At 40.5% G+C, this 24,954-nt stretch overlaps 1 long non-coding RNA gene across 1 annotated transcript in view; it reads right to left on the bottom strand.

Annotated features, from left to right (window-relative positions):
* Positions 1-24,213, bottom strand: part of LOC115511041 — a 36,461-nt gene extending 12,248 nt beyond the window's left edge. The window contains exons 1-4 of the long non-coding RNA XR_004342950.1: positions 23,944-24,213; positions 19,131-19,252; positions 18,677-18,838; positions 17,448-18,392 (exon numbers count right to left, since the gene is read on the bottom strand). This is a non-coding gene — a long non-coding RNA (uncharacterized LOC115511041). The remainder of the gene's footprint in view (positions 1-17,447; positions 18,393-18,676; positions 18,839-19,130; positions 19,253-23,943) is intronic.
* Between the last annotated feature and the right edge of the window lie 741 nt (positions 24,214-24,954).

Here is a 24,954-nt window from a genome sequence, read left to right as displayed (position 1 = left end):
GGAAGAAAAACTTCCAAACTCTTTCTATGAAGCATTATCTTGATTCCAAAACCAGACAAAGACCCCACTAAAAAAGAGAACTATAGACCAATTTTCCTGATGAACACAGATGCAAAACTCCTCAACAAGATACTAGCCAACCGGATCCAACAATACATTAAGAAAGTTATTCACCATGACCAAGTGGAATTTATACCTGAGATGCAGGGAGGTTAAATATCTGCAAAACAATCAATGTGATACATCACATCAATGAAAGAAAGGACAAGAACCACATGATCGTCTCAATAGATGCAGAAAAAGCATTTGACAAAATACAGCATCCTTTCTTGATACAAATCCTCAAGAAAGTAGGGATAGAAGGATCACACCTCGAGATCATAAAAGCCAAACATGGAAGACCCACTGCTAATACCATCCTCAATGGGGAAAAACTGAGAGCTTTCCCCCTAAGGTCAGGAACAAGACAGGGATGCCCACTCTCGCCACTGTTATTCAACACAGTATTGGAAGCCTTAGCCTCAGCAATCAGACAACATAAAGAAATAAAAGGTATCCAAATCAGCCAGAAGGAGGTCAAACTTGCACTCTTCGCAGATGACATAGCAATCTACATATTGAATGCAATCCCTATCAAAATAACACTAGTATTCTTCACAGAGCTAGGACAAACAATACTAAAATTTGTATGGAACCAGAAAAGACCCTGAATAGCTAAAGTAATCTTGAAAAAGCAAACCAAAGTTGGAGACATCACAATCCCGGACTTCAAGCTATATTATAAAGCTGTAATCATCAAGACAGTATGGTACTAGCACAAAAACAAACAGATCAATGGAACAGAATAGAGAACCCAGAAATGGACCCACAAACGTATGGCCAACTCATCTTTGACAAAGCAGGAAAGAATATCCAATGAAATAAAGACAGTCTCTTCAGCAAGTGGTGCTGGGAAAACTGGACAGCAACATGCAGAAAAATGAACCTGGGCCACTTTCTTACACCATACACAAAAATAAACTCAAAATGGATGAAAGACCTAAATGTAAGACAGGAAGCCATCAAAATCCTCGAGGAGAAAGCAGGCAAAAACCTCTTTGATCTTGCCCTCAGCAACTTCGTACTCAACACGTCTCCAGAGGCAAGGGAAACAAAAGCAAAAATCAACTACTGGGACCTCATCAAAAAAATAAAGCTCTGCACAGTGAAGGAAACAATCAGCAAAACTAAAAGGCAACTGATGGAATGGGAGAAGATATTTGCCAACAACGTATGAGATAAAGGGTTAGTATCCAAAATCTATCAAGAACTTATCAAACTCAACACCAAAAAAACAAATAATCCAGGGAAGAAATGGGCAAAAGACATGAACAGACACTTCTCCAAAGAAGACATCCAGATGGCCAACCAACACATGAGAAAATGCTCAACATCACTCATCATCAGGGAAATACAAATCAAAACCATAACGAGATACCACCTCACACCTGTAAGAATGGCTAGCATTCTCAGGCAATGACAGATGTTGGCGATGATGCAGAAAAAGAGGATCTCTTTGGCACTTCGGGTGGGAATGCAAACTGGTGAAGCCACTCTGGAAAACAGTATGGAGGTTCCTCAAAAAATTAACAATAAAACTACCCTATGACCCAGAAATTGCACTACTAAGTATTTATCTAAGGGATACAGGTATACTGTATCCTGGGGTACATGTACCTGGGGCACATGTACCCCAATGTTTATAGCAGCACTATCAACAACAGCTAAAGTATGGAAAGAGCCCAAATGTCCATCAATGGATGAATGGATAAGGAAGATGTGGTGTGTGTGTGTATATGTATATGTATGTATGTATGTATACACATACATATACATATACACACATACATACAATGAAGGATGTAAATTAAAAAATAAATTATTTTAAAAAAGAAAAAAAGAAGTAAACTTGTTGTGATATGCACCACGTGTTATATGGAAGTGTTGAATCACTACATTCCACACATGAAACTAATATTACACTGTATATTAACTAACTGGAATTTAAACACAAACTTTAAAAAAAGAAAAAGCAATACAGCTTCTAACAGACTCTCCATTTGGGGATACTCACCCTTGAAACATTCATGCAATGTAAGACTCTATGAAATTATTGTATTAATATTTAATTATAGACATATTTGTTCATTGACATAAAAAAGATGTGGAGGGGTCTCAAATGCAGATTACTAATCAAATGTAGCCAATCTGAAAAGGCTACATACTGTGTGATTTCAACTATATGACATTCTGGGAAAGTCTTACTATGGAGACAGTAAAATGATCAGTGGTTGCCAGAGGTAGGAGTAGACAGAGATGAATGGGCAGAGTACAGAGGATTTTTAGGGCAATACTCTATATGAAATATACTCTATATGATACTATAATGATGGATACTTATCATTATATACTTGTCCAAACCCACAGAATGCACAACACCAAGAGTGAACTCCAATGTGAACTATGGACTTGAAGTGATTATGATGTGTCCGTATACTTTCACTGATGGTAACAAATGTGTCACTCTGGATGGGGGTGTTGACAATGGGGGAGACCATGCATAGGAGGAAGGGTATATATGGGAAATCTCTATACTTTCTTCTCAATTTTGCTGTGCACTTAGAAGTGCTCTGAAAAAATTAAGTCTTTAAAAAAAAGAAGTCATAGACTCACTAATCAGGGCATGAGACTGAATTTTTGTCACAGAAAGGAAAGCCGTGCGTCTTATCAAAATGAAGATATGTGGTGAGAACCAGTTGTATGAACTTGGATAAGACACTTATCCTCTCTAATCCTCAGTTTCCTACAACTTAAAATGAGGCTAATTATATCTAAGTCACAAGAATTAATTACGTCCAAGCCTCGTGCATGTGTTTTAGTAGGAACCTTATAAAGTGAACCGAACTCGATTAAATTAAGGTGAAGTTATTTTCAGCAGATAGAGCGCCACCGAGTCATCCTGGCTGGCGTGCTATGTTATCTCTGTGTGTACAAGGTCATGGGGAAAGGCTGCTTGTATTTCTAGGGGACATGCTGTGCACAGACCACCTCTGATTGGATCCCCTCCGTGTCAAGATCAGCCACTGTCAGATGCCTCGCACAACTGCTGTCTGATCAGAAAAATCTAGTTCTAAATACAGACTCCCTCAGAGCCTTGTCATCCAGTCAGTAATATTCCCTCCTCCACTGCACAGTGCAAAACCGTCAGCCCTACCACACTTCCTCCATAGGGCCACCTGACATCTGGAGCGTCCAGACAAAAGGAGATTCTAGCCTATCAAGCATTTCCAAGACAGAAATTCTTAGTGGCTGTATAAAAACAAAAACAATACAAAACAAACAAAAAAAAACAGGAAAAAACAGAAACTAAAGAAAACACATGAGAAACTGGTTTGTGCACCCCCACTCCCACCCCCACCCCCACCCCCCATACAACCTTTAAGCCTTTGGGATCACGTTCTCAGCTGCAAAGCCTGTTTCTGAACTGGGCACTTTCTCCAATGTTGATCAGAGGCAGATAGCATGCCTTCTATCCTGCATATGCCAAGGGCAATGTCAGCACTCAACAAAAAAGAAAGAAAAATAATGATAAAAACGTGAGGCTAACATCTCGTGCAACCTTTTGCCAACTCCTGTTTTTGAAATTCTAAATTGCATGCTAAACCATATGGCTCCACATACCTTACCGACTAGTGGCTTCTCTCTTGGGAAATGACTCAATCATACATTTGTCGTTCTGGGGATGGCTGAGTTTTCTAAAAGCCCTCTGTCCTCACAAGCCTACACGCTTTTTGTTGAAGGAAAATCTTGTGAAAAGCAGAACATTCAAGAGTCATTAGTAGTCACACTCATAGGCTTTCATACTTACCCACAACCCTCCAAACAGGCCTCCCTGTGGTTACTAATTTTTTCCTCTTGCTGAGACTTCCCAGCATGCCCTAGGATTATCAAGTAAAGCCAAATATTAAGAGGAAAATCTTGAAAATCCTTCAGTGCCTGGGGTGGAATCAAATCAGACAAGCTCTCCACTCTGGCACCGGCCAGCTGAGCTACAAACACTGACCCAGCCCATGCTGAGAAGACTCATCATGAGTAGAAACCCATAATGTTGCCAGAATACGTTGTAGACTCACAAATGGGGGGAAATGAAGTATATAAAACAGTGGGAAAGTTTGCAGAAATAACAGTTAATATTTATTTCAGGCATTCATCTGTTCATGGCAAGGTTGAAATCTTTTTTTTTTTTCCTCAGCATTTCTCTCTACCCTCAAGGCCTAATATTGGATAAAGATTCTGAATTCCTTAATCATAGCAGCTACACACCATGTCTCAATTTGCAGCTAAATGTAGCCTTTGCCAAAGTGAGCACTGGACCCAAAACACAGCGGACATTAAAAATGAGGAAAAAAAAATGAGCTGGAGACAAAAACATGGAAGCCCATATTCCTGGTCAAATGAATTTTATTATGCCACGTTTTAGTGTCTTCTTTATGTATTCTACTTGGTTGCTCCGATTGTGAAGATTACAAAATAAAAATTAAGTGGCTGTGTAATATCTGACTTGTCAGTTTTTCCACCTGGCATTTCTTTCTTTTGCAGCGTTAACTCTGTCTCAAGGTGAGGGTGCATGAAATATGGAAAGCCACCTGTCTCGTTTAGTGGAATGGGGAGGGAAGTGGGCTGGAAGTCAGGGAGGCTGGTTTCTAAGCCTGCTGCTACTTTTTGCTACGTGTCCTTAAGCAAATCCCTAGCATTCCCTGGGCCTTACCTGTGCTTAGGCTTTTACAGGAAATGTCATTCTCAGTAAAGAAAGCATTATCTCTAAGACTGTTGTCTCTGATGGAAGAATCTCTGAGCATGGAAGGGCATTTCTGCCAAAAATCCAATCTGGACATTCTGAATAACCAGCGTCTATCAAATAAAAATGGTGTTCTTGGGAAAAGCTGCTGGTTCGGCTCACAACTCAACTACACAAAGTGCTTTTTGGTTTTGTTGTTGGTTTGTTTTTTGTACTTTTGTATGTAACAGGAGGACTTTTTTGTGCTCCCATGTCATCACGAACAATGCAGGGAAAAGACATGTAGTGAAGAATTAAGATTTAACAAAATAAATAATTTGGCTGCTTCACCAAGGTCATTCTTAAATGAAACTCTTTTGTTGTTGTTTTCTGCCAGTGCAAGTGGATGAAGAACACAGCGTCTCCTGGTGCAGCACGGCCTTGATCCGTGCTAAGACGTCAGCAGTTTCACCTACCCGTGCTTTTGTACTATCACTGCGAATGTCAGCACAGCGGAAGAAGCAAAACTGAAGGTCGGTTTGACCTCCCAGACCCCACAGAAGAGACTCGGGATTAACCAAGCACCCATGGACAATACTCTGATGTCCACTGAGTGCATATGTTAATATAAAGACATGACAGCAGCATAATTGCCTTTGGGACAGAGCAGACAGAAACAAGGGGGGGCTTGGCTCAGAGCTATAGCACTCTAATCTCTGCCCGTTTCCATCTACACATCGTATTCTGTGTATCTGTTTGTGTAACCTCTCCTCTGATAAAAATACCAATCATTAGATTTAGGGCTCACCCTCGTCCAGTAGGACCTCATCTAAACTCAGCCACATCAGCAAAGTTCCTGTTTCCAAATAACATCACATTCATAAGTACTGGGGGTTAGGACTGAACATATCTTTTGTGGGGGGGGACCCAAAATCAGGGGCATGAATCACTATTAATTATCATCATCATGTAGTGTAATGGGTTTGTGTCCCTTAAACCCACACTACTGCATAATAATAATGAATTAACTGCAACTGATGCTCCTCATGGCAACGTGGATAAATCAAGCTTTTGAGCTTCAAACAGCTGGAAATGTTGGGCAAGAAATTTGGGCAAGAAACAGTTTAACTGAGGTATAATTGATATGTGATAAACCACACATATTTACAGTGTACAAATTTAATAAGTTTTGACTTATGTATATTCCCATGAAACTATAACCACAATCAAGATAATATACATACCCCATCACCCTCAAAAGTTCCCATGTACTCCTCTGTAACCTTTTCTTCTTGCCCTTCTCCACCCCTACCTCACGTCCCCAGGCAACCACTGATGCGCTTTTTGTCACTATCATTAGTTTGCATTTTATAGAGTTCTATATAACAGACTCATGAAGTATGTACTCTTTTTTTGTATGGCTTCTCTCACTCAGCATAATTATTTGTGATTCATCCATCCTGCCACACGTATCGGTGATTCCTTCCTTTTAATTGTTAAATAGTATTCCATTATATGGATGTACCACATTTGTTTATCTATTGGCCTAATAGTAGAAAGTTGGGTTGCTTATTCATTTGGCATAAATAATGCCAAGAAAAAGAGTTTTAAATCTTCAAAATACAAGTAATTTCCTTTTTACAATATGCTATATATTTTATTCATTTATGAAACTAACAAAGTTTTTGTTGCTTATAAATAAAACTAAGCTTTTGTGGTTTCCAAGAAGGCTGGATTCCACTGGTATAGACGGTGGAAAGCCTTGTAAAGAAAAATGCATGATAAATCAAGAGTCAAAAAAAACACAATTTTCTACTTAGTAATCCTACTCTTAAGAACTCAGCCTATGGGTGCCTGAGTGGCTTAGCAGGTTAAGCATCCAATTCTTGATTTTGGCTCAGGTCATGATCTCATAGTTTCTGAGTTCTAGCCCTGTATCAGGTTCCACACTGACAGCACAGAGCCTGCTTAAGATATTCTCTCTCTCTCTCTCAAAATAAATAAAGTTAAAAAAATAATTGATTAAAAAAAAAAGAAGAGGTAAGCTCATAAAGGTATGTTCTTCAGACCTGTAGAGAATAGCAAAACTTCAGAAATGGTCTAAACATATAATGAATAAACATTGAAACAACAGGAGAATGTGATTCAAATATAGTATCTTTTCAAAAAAGCATAATATAAAATTATATCTAGATTATGACTGTAACCATATAAAATTCATATATGTTTGTGGATGAGGGAACTCAAAAAATATTACTGTGTTATAGTTCCATAATGTTGAATTTTTTTTTACTGTCTTTATTTTTGTCATAAAACTTATATGATAATAAAGTTGGCTGCTCTTAAATCACTAAGCCCATAAGCTTCTTCTCCTTGCTGATAAGCAAGGCTACGTGTATCCATCTGACCCATTCATCCTCTATCATCAGTGAAATAAAGGAGGATGTTGTTAGAGGCCCAGTCTAACCTGTCCCATTTGTATCGCTACACTCAAACAGAACCTGGAGGCTGGTATTAGAAAGACTTTTCTACTCTGGGAATCTTCTTTCAACTGAAAATTATGTCCTTATAAATGAAAAAAGATAGAAAATATCAAATGTGGCCGATCTGCCGGTGGGTGTGTGATTTGGTACCACTGCTTTGGACAACTACTTGGCGTTATCTAATAAAGAACATACCGCATACACCATGACCAAAAATCTCTCTGGTAGGTAGAAACACACAACAGAATCCCATATGACAATGAGAATGAACAATCTACAATTGCATATATTCAAACGGCTGAATGCCACAAATGTTGACAGAAATAAGCCAGATGCAAAAGTATATACACTCTACAATTCCATTTATGTAAGTGCAAAGCCAGGCAAAATTAATCTATGCTTTTAGGGAGCAGGATAATAGTTATCCTTGCAGGTAAAAGGGGAGATACTCCAAGGAGCATAAAGAGGCTTCTGGGGTGCTTATGATGTACTATTTATTGATCCAAATGCTGGTTATATGAGTGTGTTCGGTGTGTAGAAATTCATCAAGCTGTACACTTATATGTACTTTTCTGTAATGTATATTATGCTATAATAAAAGTTTTTCTGTAAAGTCAATAAGTATTATCAAAAGCATTAAGAGTGTTACCAGGAGCTTTCTTTTTTATGTAGATACTGAAAAGAGGGCCAGTTGGCAGAGTTAGGGTAGTGTTGTGAATTTACAATGAACTAGAAAATCAGGGTTATATAGCACAGCGTATCTGGGGAACTTTGTAACCAGCCAGGAATGGTTATTGCTAGTCACAGAGCCAACAGCTCTCAATAAATTTTGTTTCCTCCATTGCCCACTGTCTGATGATCGGCCTCTTCTCCAACCACGAGAGGCAAGGAGGGAAGGGTATCAGCCTCGCAACTGGTTAAAAATCAGCTCCAGGAAGCAGAGGAGAAAATGTCTATCCACCTGAAGAAGTGTCATTTTCCTTTAGTCCTCACAAAATTGGGTTCTCGGGAAGTTTGTATGGGAGAAATAAAGCTGACCACACCTGAAACAGCTGATCAATTTCAGCCTCACTTAAACTAGGCCCACCCACTTTCTGTTTTTCCTAATGTGATGCAGCAGGCAGTATGCAACACCTGCTATTCCGTGTTCTTGCCAAAAAAATGGAAAACGTGAATCTAGTCAATGCTTTATATTCAAGCACCTAAAGGAAACACAGGGTAGAAAAAGGTGTTAAATCACATTATAAGGATACAGGAAGCCAAATCTAGAAGATGGGAAATTCTACAAGGGAATTAACCTGGTTTCCTCAATAATACAGGCATTAAAGGGAGAGAGGAAGGGAAAGTTGTAAATTTAAAAGAGATTTATAAGCCATATCATGAAAACACAATGTCTGGCTCTGAATCCTCAAACTGACCATAAAAAAAAAAAAAAAGACATTTTTGAGGAAATCAGGGGGATTTAACCATAAAGAACTATTATAAATTTGGCTTTAAGTGATAATGGTTATTATGGTTATGTTTTTTTAAACACCTCCATTAGTGATTCATATTAAAGTATTTATCTGATAAAAATAACATAAAGCCTAGGTTTGCTTAAAAATATTCCAGGAAAAAATGAAAATATTTTAAAGTTAGGTGGAATATATGAAATAAAATAAAGCACCAATAATTGTTGAAGCCAGGTGATGGGCAGTGGGGATTCATCATGTTATTTTCTCCATCTTTTATTCTTTACAATAAAGAATCCATCTTTAAAATAAAGAATGAAAGAACAGATTAGAACTCTGACAGTTGACCTGGAGCAATTTTCATGCTTTCTTGTTGAGTGAAAAGAGCGAGATGAAGTAAAGTACACATAACAATCATAATAAAGAACCCATTTTGGGGTTATTTACAAAACGATGACCTGTTCTGTAATATATATATACATATATATGTTATATAAATACAAACATATATAAACAAACACATATGTAAACACATACATGTATATAAAACATATGTGTGTATATATAAACACACATAGATGTACGTTTACATGTGACTTCATAAGATGAGCACTGAGAATTATTTGAGCACAAGCTAGATTATAAACATGGACTAGCTGGGTGTAGAGGCTGATATGGGTTGGGAAAGAGTAGGAAAGGGCAGATAAAGAAAAATATTTCGCTTAAAAAAAGGCATGATGCTATGATCCAATGCATAGATTTATATGAAATGATATAAATGAAACAGCACGACCTGCTCACGTTTCTGAAGCTGTCGTCCTCGCACTGGGGCCTCATGGCCACCATAAAACTCTGAAAGCTGCATGTAAACTGGGCGAGAACAAACGAGGAGCTCCCGTAGCAGCTCGCAGTGAACTGAAGTGAAGCAAACAGAAGTGGGTGTGTGGTCAGGTGTTTGGGATGGGGGCTGGCTGGAAATCAATGCTTCAAAAATCCACTGAAACACTCACCACTGTGACACAGTCATGGATGGCAAGGAACCAAAAGGAAATGTCCGCTGAGCATACAGGAGAGAACGAACATCTGTTTCAAAGCAAGTGGCAGTCAGAACGTGCATCAGCACCAGGAAGCCGTGAGGCAGAGGGGTAGCACTGACCCAGGCATCGGAGGTCTATTGTTGACACCTTACCTTGGTTCATACACACTGCATGACCTTGGAAAAGAAACTGGACCTCTTGGCCTCACTTTCTACACATGGAAAAATGAGAATAAAAGTAACAGCTCACCTGTGATGATCTCATGAGATAATATACACCTACTTTATTTTTAAAAGTGCTGTACATTTGAAAGTGCCAAAAAAAAAAAAAAAAAAAAAGATCGCTTGGCCCCAGCCACACACATACGTGCACACCTCACCATTCACATAAACAACGCCATATAGAAATGCACACCATATATACATAAGTGCTGTATATACATAAGTGTGACAGCAACATAACTCTCCTCCCAACTTTCAGATGGGAAAACCAAGGCTTAATGGCGTTAAAAAGCTAAAGGTCATATAGTAACCCATTATGATGCCACTGGGATCTAGCAGATATATATATTAAGTTGTCTCATTAATAGCTATTAAATATTATTTCTGATCTGGAAAGGAATCTATAATCCTTGACCTGAAAAACTTCTAAAACCAGCTGCTGTCGACTAAATTATGTCCACCCTCAAAATTCTACTGTTGAAGCCTTAAACTTCAATGTGATTATATTTGGAGATAGAGCCTTTGGGAGGTAACTGGGTTTAGATGAGGTCATGAGGAGGGGGCCCTCATTATAGGACCAGTGTCTTTATGAGACGCCAGGGAGCTGACCTCTTTCCTCTCTGCTATGTGAGGACACAATAAGAAAGCAGCCGTCTGCAAGCCATAAAGAAAGCCCTCGCTGGAAATGGAACCCAGACTAACTCTGATCTTGGACTTGCCAGACTCCAGAACTATGAGAAAATAGAGGTCTGTTGTTTAAGCCACCTAGTCTATGGTACTTTAGTTATGGCAGCCCAAGAAGAAGTCTAAGACATCAGGTCAGGAGCCTCTAATCCAGGCTTTCACAATATTCTGAACGTACCCCCATCACAACACTGGTCACCTTGTATTGTCAGTGCCACTTTGAGCTGTGCGGCCTTGGGCAAGTTACTTAACACTTCCCCGTGTCTCTGCTTCCTCTTCCATACAATGGGCAAAATAATGGAACCTAGCTCATAGGTCTTCCCACATTGTATTGTCATAACTAAGTGAGGTAATACATGAACTCACCTAGAACAGGATCTGGCAAATAGTAAACATTTAATAAGCAGAACAAGTTATAGCTGTTACCATTGTTTTTGGTGTTACACCTGTCTACTTGGCTAAATTATAAACTCCCTAAGGGCCTAGGGACTTTGATTACCTTGCTCACAACTGTCACCTTCAGAACACACACAGTAACTCAGCACATAAGTGAATATTTGCTAAATGAACAACCAAATGAGGAGAAAGGACAGAATGATTCAGCGCGAGAGAAACCATCTTCAGGAAGTACATACTGCATCTATAAATAGAAACAAAAGCTATTTTCTCAGAGATTTTAAGCCGAAATTTATAAGCTGCAATTTAATTGATTCAACACACAGCCAAAAAGATGAGGAAAGAACAGTATAATATTCTTGCACATAATAAAATATCCACCACAGAATGGTTGGGAGTGCACTCCCTCCTGAAGCCCATTAAAGCTGTCTGAACAACCACTGTGCAGGTTTTGGTTTTTCATTTAATTTTAATAAAATATTTTACTGGAGGAAGTTTGGGGTGTAATAGCAATGAAGTGTGTCTACTGCTTTAGGTGACCTTTCATTTCATTTCTGGACACCTGTGGAGATGAATATACTAATCTTAATGCCTGGGAGCTGAGGTTGCTAGTTACCCAAAAGTGAAATGTCACGTACAAAAACTTATTTTTTATTGTTTAATATCCAACTGTCTGGCCAGCAAATCACAATGACAAAAACAATAGCTATTTCAGGACAGGGCGCCACATGCATTATAGAAAATGCATCTCATTTGGAACTTTATTCCTATTCTTGATGAAAGATCAATGAAAATGTGAACTTTAAAATATTCCTCAGTGCTTCCTGAACAAGGGTGATTATGAGCCTTTAATTTTGTTTTGACTGAAATCGTAAAGCAAAGGCATGGATATATGGCACAGCGGTAACCACACCATCTGCATAAACCATCCATATCTCTAGGCAAACCTTTTATAGCCTAAATAAGTCCAGAAGACAATGAGAGCAGTAAGTAACTTAGATTTAAAAGCGAGACGGTGATCTGTAGCTCAAGGAAGTCGGAACAGACAGAGAGACTGTTCATTCTATTACCAGGACTATGGTTGACAATTCTTCAACCTTATCACACATCTCAAAGCATCAGAGCATTATTCCCACCTTGGACCAAATTGTCTGAAGGAATTCAGCAATATCATCCTGTTCCTCTAAAGTACAAATAAGTTGCTCAAATGCGTAACTTAGTCTCCCCAAAATGAGGGAAGAAAATGCTCTTCTGGTCCATTCTCAGTAGCCTTTGGGGATACTGCGAAGATGAAGCTGCCCAGAGATTTCTAACACGACTTTGTTTTGGACAATATCCACGTGTCATCTCTGTCAGACTCCCCCCCCCCCACCAATCCTTATGAAAAAGGGTGAAAGAACATATTCGTGAAATCCTTATGCACACTTGTTTGAGGAGGTTAAGTCACATTGGACGGGGACTCCATGAAGTTTATTTCTCTTCCTCTGAAAATCTATAGTGGCCATCATTGGTGGTTCCATGCATCAAACTTCTGAGTTAAGCTAATTAGACAAAGTTTTGACCATGCTGTTTACTTTCTTTATCAAAAGACCCTCCCTTGTTTGCATTTATTGGTTCAATGGTATAACCTTGAAGCTTTGACGGGACCACCTTCTCTTTTCTGAGGACACTTCACTCTTACCCTGGGTACTACCATTTAGCCATATGGCTTTAAATATTATCTATATCCTGATGATGCCCAAATGCTTACCTTCATCTCTGACTTCTGCTTGAGTTCCAGACTTTTATATCTAACTTCCCACATGATTTGTCCATTAGGGATGAAGACTAGGAATCACAAATATAAGGAATCACAAACATGAAAAGAGAACTCTTGATTTCCATTTCACACTATTTCTCTTACAGAAGTCTGCTCACTTGCTCAAGCCCCAGATCCAGGATTCATCCTCGATTATTTCTTTCCTCCTCCATCAGCAATCCCTGACAGCCGGCCTCCAAAATAAACAGTAACTAAGCAAAAAACATAAACTGATACGGATTAACAAAGTGATAACTGTCATTAAGACTATGAAATAAGTGGACATGAGAGGAGGGAGTGAGAGCCTACTTTTGACAGGCAACAAGGAAAACCTTTTTAGGAAGGTGGCAATTCTTCCATCTGGATGTCGAGATGGAGATGTCCATGCAAAGACCTAGGGACCAGCCATTCCAGGTAGAAGGAACAATGACACTAAGGCAAGAAGGAAGGCTGCTTTGATTAAGGGGAGTCGGGGTTTGGGGGCGGAGGCAGGAATGTACCATGAGCTCTGGTTGCAAAAGAAAAATAGGAATCGACTCCTATGGGATATTTTCAGCCAAAATCAGGAGTTTGGAGTTTATTTATCTAAATGCAATAGCAAGTCATCAGCAGACTTTAATCTGGAGAGAGACAAGATTTATTTCATTTTCAAAACATCACCCAAGATCCTTGGGCAACATAAACTGAAGTCATTTGCATCCTTCCATCGCCATCACCACCACAAACAGATACTACTGATCCTGTTGAAAACACAGCAATGCTACGTAAAAGCATTGAGCAATTGTATAGAATACATGATCAACTCAGATGAAGAAGGGAAGTGGGGAGAACAGGAAAGGAGAGAGCAAGGAGGAGAGGGAAACCCAGGAAAAAGAACCCGAAACCAGACTGGTAATTCTGACAACTGATGAAAGAAGAGCCCACAGGAGCACGGGTCTCCACAGTCCACCAGGAAGCTAAAGGCAGAGGCTTTACCTTGTACTGAGAAAAGGAGATAATGCCCCGGGGGCAGTGTGAGGCAAGAAGCTGAAAAAATAAGAATCCTGCACAGAGTAAAGTTCTGGAAAGGACTTCCTTCTCTTCAGAAAGAGGCTTAGAAAAACCCTACCCATCAGCTCAGGAAAGGGAAAGAAAAAACCTTACAAATTGCTGGGAATCTAAGTAGAAAACAAATAAAATCTTCCATGAAATTAAAACCCCACACCAGACATGGTATCAGAAATTATAATTCCCAAAGAATATAATAAATGCAAACCAAGAGAATGTTACAAAACCTACTCTAGTACAAGGGACCCCCTGAAGTCCAAGAAAAGTAAATGCAAAATTGAGCCACAAGGGAGTATGTCCCTTACATGGGAAAAACAACCCCAGTTTAAAAGGAATTTGCAATAAAAAATTACAAAACACACAAGAAATGAAATTACTGGAAAGAGAATAGCAGACACGACCATTGGATTTAACACCACATGTTCTAGGGTAGTTGACAAGACAATGTGAAAAAGATTATATAATAAGAACTAAAACTAAAACGGAAGAGCCAAGAACTAGGAAAAAAGGAGACAAGTTAAAGACAAAAACACATATTATCTTTAAACCTTAAAAAAAATAGTTATTCCAGAACAATCTACAAAACAGAGCTAGAGGCCTCATACTTCCTGACTTCAAAACATATTACAAAGCTATGGAAATCGAAACAGAGTGGTACTGGCATCCAGACAGACATAGAGACCAAGGGGGCAGAAGAGCCCAGAAATAAACCCACACATATATGGCCAAATGATCTTTGACAGGGTGTCGCTACTATATGATGGGGAAGGAGAGTCTCTTCAACCAATGGTGCTGGGAAAACTGGATATCCATATACAAAAGAGCAACGTTGGATTCTTACCCCACACCATACACAAAAATCAACTCAAAATGGATTAGACTGAACTGTAAGACCTGAAACTATAAAACTCCTGGGTGAAAACATAGAGGAAAGCTTTGTAACATGGGATCCGCAATGATTTCTTAGATAAGGCAACAAAGGGAAAAACAGACAAGTGAAACTACACAAACAAGCAAAGGAAACCGCCAACAGAGTAAAAAGGCAACCCGTGGAATGGAAGAAAATATTTACAAACCATATATACGATAAGGGGTTAATATCCAAAATACATAAGGAACTCCTACAACTCTAGCAAAAAAGACAATAACCCAATTATAAAAATGGGCAAAGTATCTGAATAGGCTTTTTTCTACAAAAGACATACAGAGGGTCAACATATATATGAAAAGATTCTCAACATCACGATTCATCAGGGAAGCACAAGTCAAAACCACAATGAGCGAGCACCTCACGCCTATTAAGATGGCGATTCTCAAAAAACAAAACAACAAAAAATAACAAGCACTGGTGAGGATGTGGAGAAATTGGAACCCCTACGTGCTGTTAGAGGGAATATAAAATAGTGCAGCTGCTACAGAAAACAGTATGGAGGGTCCGCAAAATATTAAATATAGAACTACTGTATGACCTAGCAATCCCAGTTCAGGATATTTATCCAAAAGAATTGAAATGAGGATCTCAAAGAGATACACACACTTCCATGTTCATAAAGCATTACTCACCAGAAATGGAAACAACCTTGGTGTCCATAAACAGATGAATGGATAAAGAAAATGTGGTATATACAAACAATGGAGTATTATTCAGCTTTTAAAAAGAAAGAAATCCTGTCATATGCTACAGCATGGATCAACTTTGAGGACATAATTATCTCATAATGTGAGATAAGCCTGGCAAAGAAGGACAAATACCACATGATTCCATTTACCGGAAGTATCAAGAGTAGTCAAACTCATGCAAGCAGAGTAGAATGATGGCTGCCAGTGGTTGGAAGAGGGAGAAATGAGGAACTGCTGTTCAATGGCTATAGAGTCTCAATCACGCAAGATGAAAAAGTTCTTGGATATTTTCTGTACAACACTGTGCATACAGCTGACAACATAGTGCTATGCACTTAAAAATTTGCTAAGAGTATAGAATTCATGGCATGTGTTTTTTAACCACAATAAAAGGTATTAGGGACAAGTCTATTTTAATAAGCTGTTGTATTTCAGAAAAGTGTTCATTACAATTTAAAAACTCAATGAAGGGGCGCCTGGGTGACTTAGTCGGTTAAGCGTCCGACTTCGGCTCAGGTCATGATCTCGCGGTCCGTGAATTCGAGCCACACGTCGGGCTCTGTGCTGACAGCTCAGAGCCTGGAGCCTGCTTCCGATTCTGTGTCTCCCTCTCTCTCTGACCCTCCCCCGTTCATGCTCTCTGTGTCAAAAATAAATAAACATTAAAAAAAAAATTAAAAAAAAAACTTCATTGAATAGGTTATAGTAGATGAGAACCAGCTCAAGAGAAAATTAGTAAACTCCAAATATATTTGAAGAAATTACACAAAATGCAGCACAAATACATGTAGAACAGAAAGAAAGGCTGGGCATGTATCTAGTAGGCATGTATCTAGTAGGATAACAAGAAGAGAGAACGGTGAAGAAGCAGTATTTCGGTCTGAATAATCACAGAACTCTATTCTCCCGGACATAAAGTGTGCTCTGAGGGGGAACACATGCGTGTCCAGCAATTCCAAATAAGCATTTCCCTCGGGCAGATGTATGAGGTTGGGAGACATCTTTTCAGCGGGCTGCAAGATGCAATGTCAAGGGAAGGTATTGTGCTTTGGGTGGGGGTAGAGAATGTGCATCATGAATGGAAATCCAGAACTGGTAGCTTTTTTTCCCGCACCTACTCTTTCTTTACACAAGCTGTGTCCGGGGGTGGAAAACCCTGAAAACAAAGGCACACGCTTAAGAGCGCCCACCGTGAACCTGACACTTTCCTAGGCAACGCGTGTAGGGTGAATAAGACCTTATCCGTCCAGGGAGAACCAGAGTATCAGGGGCTGAGAGGGGCTGGGACCCACGCCTGCTGACATCTGAGTCCCAAACTCCTTCTGCTCTGTCTTCCTCCCTCATGATTCCACAACACTGTGTGGCAGCCATGACAATGACTGAGAGCTAACAAAAGGTATTTTAACCTCCTCTCGACCCTGCTTTGCGCTCATCACGAAAGGAAATGCTCCAGCCTCCCTCTGGTAGCCAGAGCCACTCTCCCTGCGTTCTTTTGGCAGAAGCATCTCACTTGGAGCGGCCTGGGGTCCCTGGGCTCTTTGAAAGGATCGGTGGGGATGAGTGTCTACATCGTATGGCCGCTGTGAAAAAATGCTCTGCTCACAGCCTAAGGGAGAGCAAGGCCACGGGCAGAGCGGGGGCCAATAGTGCAGGCACTGGGCATGCTGGAACCTGCAGCCACGCAGCCCTGGCCAGTGGGCGGGTTCTACTGAGTGATCAGGACAGGGCAGCAGACACAAGGATCAGAAAGGGGGCTGCTGAAAATGGAAGCAAATACTGCAAAATAAAAAAAGCACCGTCACGCTCTAGACAAACATGAAATAATCGACTTAAATCCTTTTGCATTTAAGTGAAACACAAGTGCAAATTCAAGATTTCTGAACCGGCACCTTACCTTTCAAGGCTGGTAAACGTAAGTCGTCCTTTCTCCTGGAAATCATGCCTTGAACTCTGCTACAGACAAGGTGGCTGCCTCCTTATTTGCTCAGGGACAGCCGCGTGTATAGCTGCTGTCTCAGGCGTGACCTCTTTTCAGCATTTGTTCAGGATTCTTTAAGTAACAGCAGGGGTGGCAGCAGCAGCGGCAACGGTACCAGTGGCCTAAGTTAGCCGGGACAGGCTCAGTCCACTTCCAGTGGGGATGCTGTGAGGTACCCCTCAGAGACCCATCAGGATTATTCCTGAAGCTTCCAGGAGGGCTTCCGGAGAAAGCCCCAGCCATCAGCCCTCCTCAGACTTGCTTCAGATGAAAAGTGGCATCTCAACATGGCCACGTCCTCTTCCCAGGGTGCCCAGGTTCAATGACTTGTTTACGGAGAGGTAGAAAGACCTGGCCCGGCTTCGAGGCTCCCCACGGGAGCTTGGGTTGGCTTGTGTTGAGGCCCTCCTCACAGGCCAGCTTCTCCTTCTGCCCAGGCCACCTCCCTCACTCCCCTCCCAGAGTGGGTGGTCCCAAGAACACGCCCCAACAAACTCCTCGATGCTCATCTCCATCTCAGAGTTGACTTTCCAAGCAGCTCACGGCAATGACCCGTGCCACTTGGTGCTTTCGGCTTTCTACACGTCTGGTCGCACATGAGACACTTATGTAGTGAACGGAGTTCTTACTCTGGTGAGATCAGAGGATGCCCGGAGGTAACCGATCTCATTTTTTCCAATCTTGTCTAGACACGACGTATGGCAGGCTATCTGATGTCGAGATGCTTCTTCAAGGTGGAACTTGCTGGCCAGGTGTGGGCAGCACAGTGAACAGACAGCCTCTGTCAGCCTCTTCAGGGTCAGCCTCAGCTTCAGAGAGTGGCCCCATCGAAGTTCACACACCTTCCAGGACAGCCCACACCTGGTGACCAAGAAGCGGGTGTGTGTAAGTCCAGCTCTCTGGCCGAACGCGAACACCTCCGAAGGGTTACCCTTACTCCAGAGTTCCCAGCTAGTTTAGCCTAGGCTTTGTCAAGCCTGTATGACATCTGGACATCTTCCTCTACCCAATCCTGCTCTTCCCCTTTCCTCTTGATCCCCAAAATAGACCCCAAACTTCCTCTCGGCATCTTCTTCAGAATAATTCAACCCGCAACCCAATGTAACACCTCCCCTTCCGGGACGGCTTGTGGGGTGCTCACTTACCAAAGAAAGTGACAGAACACCAGCAGCTGGGAAGAGCTCTCATCCATCTGGGATAATGATGAGAGGAGATTTGGTGCAGCTGCCTCTGCCGTCTTAACGTGAGAGCTACCCGAAGTCAGCAGGTCACCATTGGGTGCAGTGGAAAACGAGGGAAATCTCAGTCTAGATGTATATGAAACATGGGTAATGGGCACTGAGCAGTCCCATCACATAGCATATGGAAACAAATCCAAATACTCTTCCTACAGTGGTTTTAACATTAACGGCATGCAGGATGAATCTACAACTATTAAATTGTGTGGTTACACGGTGGCACTTTAAAAACTGGCAACGAACGTTTGGGCATTAATGGGTTAAAAAGAGGAAAAGGACTGTTTGATGGAAAACCAAATACTCTATTCATGAGAAAGTCCGTGACAAACCTATAAATTCCAAAAGGTTGATCGACACTTACCCTCTACTAGAGAAGTCACATGCTATCGCTGATCCCACAAAAACCAGAAGACGCACATCTGCTCAAGTGTCGGTGTCAGCTCCCAAAGACTGTGCCGGAACACAATGACCTGACACGCGCAGCTGTGGAAAATATGCAGGAAAGCAAGACTTTCATCTAGATCAATTAAACGTTGCTCTACAGTTTTATTCTAGTAATTATTTATTATTAATTTATTAATGTCTCTGTATTCTATTTATTAATCAACTTACTGTATCAATTTCATTCTATTGTTCTTGGGCACATAGAAAAAGTGAAGACAGCTGTTCATGTGCTGGCTCCCCTGGCAGAAGAGCGTTTCAAGTTAATTAAATGACGTCACTTTTACAGAAATGTAATCAGAAGCTACAAACTGGAAAACAGTCATTTTCCATAATGATTCCTTTTTTTTTAAAGTTTATTTATTTCTGACATAGAGACAGACAGAGCATGAGTGGGGGAGGGGCAGAGAGAGGGAGACACAGAATCGGAAGCAGGCTCCAGGCCCTGAGCTGTCAGCACAGAGCCCGACGCAGGGGCTCGAACTCACAAACCGTGAGATCATGACCTGAGCCGAAGTCACTTGCTCAACCGACCCAGGCACCCCAATTCTTTTTTTTTTTTAATTCATGGTACCAGTAAAGCATTTGGGATTTCATTCTGTTGAAGGTAAACACCTGACATTACCAGGGTGCGATGCCATGATAAACTCCGTTAAATGAGTCACTGCTGCTGTAAATTCAGTTCCTAGAGAGTTCAAACGACAGATAAAAGTTATCCTTGCATACTGATATAAGTACAAATTTTGATGGAGCACAGTACCATGGTAAAACCCCATTTTTGCGAAAAACACTGACGGAGTAGAAATGTGCTTGGAATTAAGTGTGGTGCAACATGGTACTCAAGTTGTCAAAATAAGCAATGGCTGAGGAGTTTATAAATAGCATAACGTATATAGTACTTGGAATAACTGAACCACACACTTTTTGTGAAAAGTCTGATTTTGAATACCAAGCAATGCGTGGTTTCTCTTTTTTCCTGGCTGCCATAAGTAGGATTTTAGAAAAATATGAGCCTTTGAGAAAATAATTTGTAAATCAATCTAAGTGTCCTATGATGGGGCTGAACTCTTTATAAATAAGCCTTCTAGATTTGGGCCATATCCTTCTAAATCTGTTTTGGAGAAGTTGTTATCAACATTTTCAGTGAGCAGATGATCAAACTTCAGTTTTCTAGAATTTCAGCAAATTGGGATTATTGGTAAGGAGGTTTAAAAACAGCAAGACGCTAAAATTTGTACCCACAAGGGCAAGGGAAGAACTGAACAAATTAAATAATGGCAGCTCAAATGATGTGTAAGATTTAAATATGCAGTTCTAGAACTACATTTTGGAATATCTCCGTTTGCAGAGAGAATTTTTTTTATAGAGTTCCTTCCTATCTTCCGTTGTACCAGACTAGGGTAAAGTTGAGGAACAAGTTTTTGCAAAATATAAACATGGCACAATAGAGACAACTAATTTGACAAGCTTTGCCTTGTAAAAATACTTTTTGAGGAAAGGAATGGAAGCAAGAATACCCTTGAAACTGCATTAGAATTGAGAATATCATCCACTTAGAATGTGTTCCGATCCTATTAGTATGCTAGAGAAAGTACAGTCTCCAACACAATATGGTCTACAGAAAGGTTAATTGAAGGTTCATCTCAAATTTATTAGCCATAAAATGTAATTTTGAAGAAAAATTCAGGTAACTTTTGGTTCAACATAACAAGATCATATAATAAAAAAAATCCCACTTGCTTCAGAACAAATACAGTACCGTGGTATGCGAGATATATGTGTTTTAAGGAACTGATTAAAGAGGTGAATAAGGATTCTGATAATTTTTAACGTTTACTTTTCAATATAAAGTCGTATTAAAGTTTACTGTGCGCAGTTATGTTATTACACGTTTTGGGAAAAACTATTTTTAAACAATTCTTGAATATAACTTTTATGGGTTCATCAACATAATGAAACTATCAGTCATTAAATAAATATTTCAAAAAACACATGGTTACTTTCAGCACTTTCTTCCTTCTCAAAAGTGTTCTGGTTTGAGTGGTAAATACTATGATCACCCTATGATGACACCCACAGTCATCAGGTTCCTCACACTTTAAAGAAAATGAATGTTCTCTGACTCCCCCTTCTAGGGACAAAGGCTCCCAAGATGCAAAGGACTCTCAAAGAAGAGATGATTAACTCTTTTCCCTAAAATTCTCAGTATGCATAGGATTTCTTTGGGAGCCTATTATAATACAGATGCCTGCCCCTACTCACAAAGTCCATGATGGGGCCCTGGAGTCTGTATTTTGCCCAAGACTTCCCCATCTCTCCAACAGATTCCTGGAGATCCAAATGCAGCTTTGAAAAATGCAGCTGGCCTTTTCTCAAATCAACTTCCAGAGGCTTTTCTTGGCATGGAGTTGAACTCTACATCCCTGAAGTCCCACCCACTAGTAAGATCAGCCACAAAAAGAGAAAATAGAGCTCTCTTCCCCATGATGGATCTTCAACTGTGAGGAGACGACTTTTATCCATTTCTGGAGTTTTCTCTTCTCTGGTCTAGTTACTTTAGTTACTTCAACTCTTTTTCAAAATGTAAAATACACACAACATAAACTCATAAAAGATTATTGAGAATACAAAGTATTCCCACACAGAAAGACTAGGGTGATATGGCTCAGGCATAATGTGAGTGGAAACATTCAGGATTTTAGCTGATGGTAAACTCAAAAGGAGTCAACAGTATTAATCATTACAAGAAGAAGAAGAGAGAGCAGGAGGATGAAAGAGGGAGGAGAAAGAGGAAAAGGAGAAAAAAACATCTCTACCTCTATTTGTCGATATCAAATGATATGATGCTGATTACTCAGACGTCTTCTAACACATTCTACTGTTTCCATTCACACTTCTTTGATCAAATATCTCCTACTTCCTGGAATCTCAGCTCCGCTCCTTCCCTAAAGCAACCAGCTATTTTCAAAACTATTCATCTTTCAAGATTCAGTTCACTGATCAGGTCCTCAAGCATCTCAGAAGAATTTACTATTCTTTCCTCTGTGCACCTGCTGTCCCCAAAGAGCCGTCACCAGACTCATCTGTTGACACGTCTCTTATGGCATATACACCTTCAAGTAGACTATAGAATTTAGATATTATGTTTATTGCTAGTCCTCTATCTGTCCTCTAATATAAGCTTCATGAGGGCAGGGCTGTGGTTTTATTTAAAATCCTATTTCCAGTACCTGGAAGAGTGCCCAGCACACATTGGGGCAGTCAATCTTTGTTGGATAAACAAATAAGTAAATTCATATATTTTTAAAGAACTATAGGGCAAGAACTATGTCCTATTTATCTTCCTAGACAATACAACATACAGTCGACAAATGTTTATGGAAAGAGAACGTAAAGAAAGGGAGAAAGGAATGGATTATTTGACAACTGGGAAACAATGTCCACATTAAGGGCTTTTTGTGCTAAGGAAAGGGATCAAATACTAGACAGATAAGCTGGGCCTATCAAATGCGCCCTTGAATATCCATAGAACACCTACTCGTACATGTAATAATGTATCAGATAGGGAACGAACTGGGTATCTAAGGTCCTTTCCAAGTCTGGATTCCACAGTTCCCAGGTGGTGGAATTTACCTGTCTTCAGCCAGCCTGCTTTTCTCCCTTCCTCCACCCTCAAAGCTCTCCCTGTGTGGGTGGGTAAACTCACCGGCACATTTTCTCAGAGCCCTGCACTGAAATTCATTCAGAGCCAGCACCTTGGGCTCATTTACAAACAACGCATGGCTCGCACAGAATCTCTTCACCCATCTTGGGCTTCCAACTCTTAACAACATTCATTCTACCCTGTTTAGTCCAAAAACAGCTCTCCTTGACAGAGAAGACAGGAAAAACAGCAGGAAACAAGTTCTGCTTTCTTCACGTTATCCATCAACATCACACCATTGGCCGCAAGCAACACGGCCTGCCTCTTCCTTTTTGTTCTCGCTCTGAAGTTGTAAGTCCTCCATTATCCTGCCGTTAACTTTTTTTTTTGGCTTTCTCAAAAGCCTCAGCACACTCTGGCCTTTGGTCCTTCTGTTCCCTGTTACTGGCCATTGCCTCTCTTTCACATAATTTTTGGTGACAGGTCTTTCCACTTTTTGGCACGTGCCCTTTTTAAATCTGAGTTTCTCAGAGAGAGTGCTTCCATGTTGGCTCTAGATGCCCTCACTTTTGGTCTTCAGCATGGATAACGTGTAATTGCAAAGACAGACTATAATTTTGAAAGCTTACTTATCCCTTTGAATTCCCCCTTCAGTAATAGAATGATAACCATCTTGTCTTGAATTCATTGAAATCTGCCTTCTCTAAGTGTTGAGTACTTGTGTTAGCATTCCAAGCTTTCTGTTTGGCTAGCAGAAATCCTAAAATGCCACAACTACTTCCTCACAAGATTCCCATCACTTCCACGATACCATGAGGAAGAAACTGTATCCTGACGACAGAAATTACCACTTATCTTTGTGTCTCCACATCCCATATTCAAAACAGACCGGAATATAAATACTGTATTTAAATTTTGATCTCTGATCTTTCCTAATTCACAACGTTCCCTTTCAAATATTCCTCTCTCATCTGTTTCTGCGGCCCCAATACGGAGGCACAATTTCCGTTCCATTTCGGCACCATTATGGTTTCTAACTCGTAGTAATTAAAAGGTCTAACCAGTTCATAATACAGTGGGGATCACTCACATAGCATTTATGTAGAAACGGAGACGTCTTCCCTCTGATGACTGGATAATTCCTACAGCTTGGCTGCAACAGAGTTCTTTGGGCACAAGAGAGGCCCTGAGTGCATGCACGCAGCTCTGGGAGGCGAAGCAAAGGAGTCGTAAGCAGCAGCTTGCTGGGACATGTGAGTTGCAGCGGCACCAGTCTCCCTGTAGCCTCTGCTCCAGAAGATGGCACAATGACATGGCAATACATGTACTGAAAAGGTTCCTCGATTTGCCTTCATTTGCCTTTAAAACCCTCACTTTTGAGCATGTATTTCTGTGAGGGGAAAAAAGAAATTATCTATGATCCTTTGTAAGCTCCACCGTTAAACAGTGGACTGTTCAAAAAGAAAACGATTCCAATGCAGGGCTTCTTCCTGAAAGAAATACCTAACTTTCCGAAAGCCAACCAAATCGTCAAGTTAAAAATAAGCTTACCAAATTTTTAAAACATTTAACAAAATCAATCTGACGAAAGAATCTCATTTTTTTTTTTTTTTTTTTCAGCTTAAAGTGTTTGGAGAGCACAGGAGTTCTCCCGTGTAACAACTCACAAAACGAACGTGGGTGCTCAGGTCTATGCCAGCAATGGAATTAAGACCAGCTGCCCCATATTGTCCATAACTACCCCCAGCAGTTTTCATTTTCTGGTGATGAGTCACTGGACGGCTTGCTGCTTTGAACCTTTTAAAATCTCTCAGTGCAGGGGGGTGCCTGGGCCCTTAAGAAACTGACTTCAGGTCATGATCTCTGAGTTCCTGAGTTCAAGTCCCACACTAGGCTCTGCCCTGACCTTCCTTCAGGTCCTCTGTCTCCCTCTATCTCCATCCCCTCCCCTTGCCGACTCACATGTGGGCTCTGTCTCTCAAAAATAAATAAATATTAAAAAAAAAAAATCTAGTAAGCAGGAATCTACTTCTAGGTTCCAGTTCAAGATGGTGGCTGGGAAGACTCTGAACTCCCCTCCACGGAACACACCGAATCACAC

Source organism: Lynx canadensis, chromosome A1 (assembly GCF_007474595.2).
Source record: "Lynx canadensis isolate LIC74 chromosome A1, mLynCan4.pri.v2, whole genome shotgun sequence".
In the NCBI taxonomy this organism is placed as follows: Eukaryota; Metazoa; Chordata; class Mammalia; order Carnivora; family Felidae; genus Lynx; species Lynx canadensis.
Note: the sequence above shows the minus strand (reverse complement) of the source record. Positions and strands in the feature narration are given on the sequence as shown.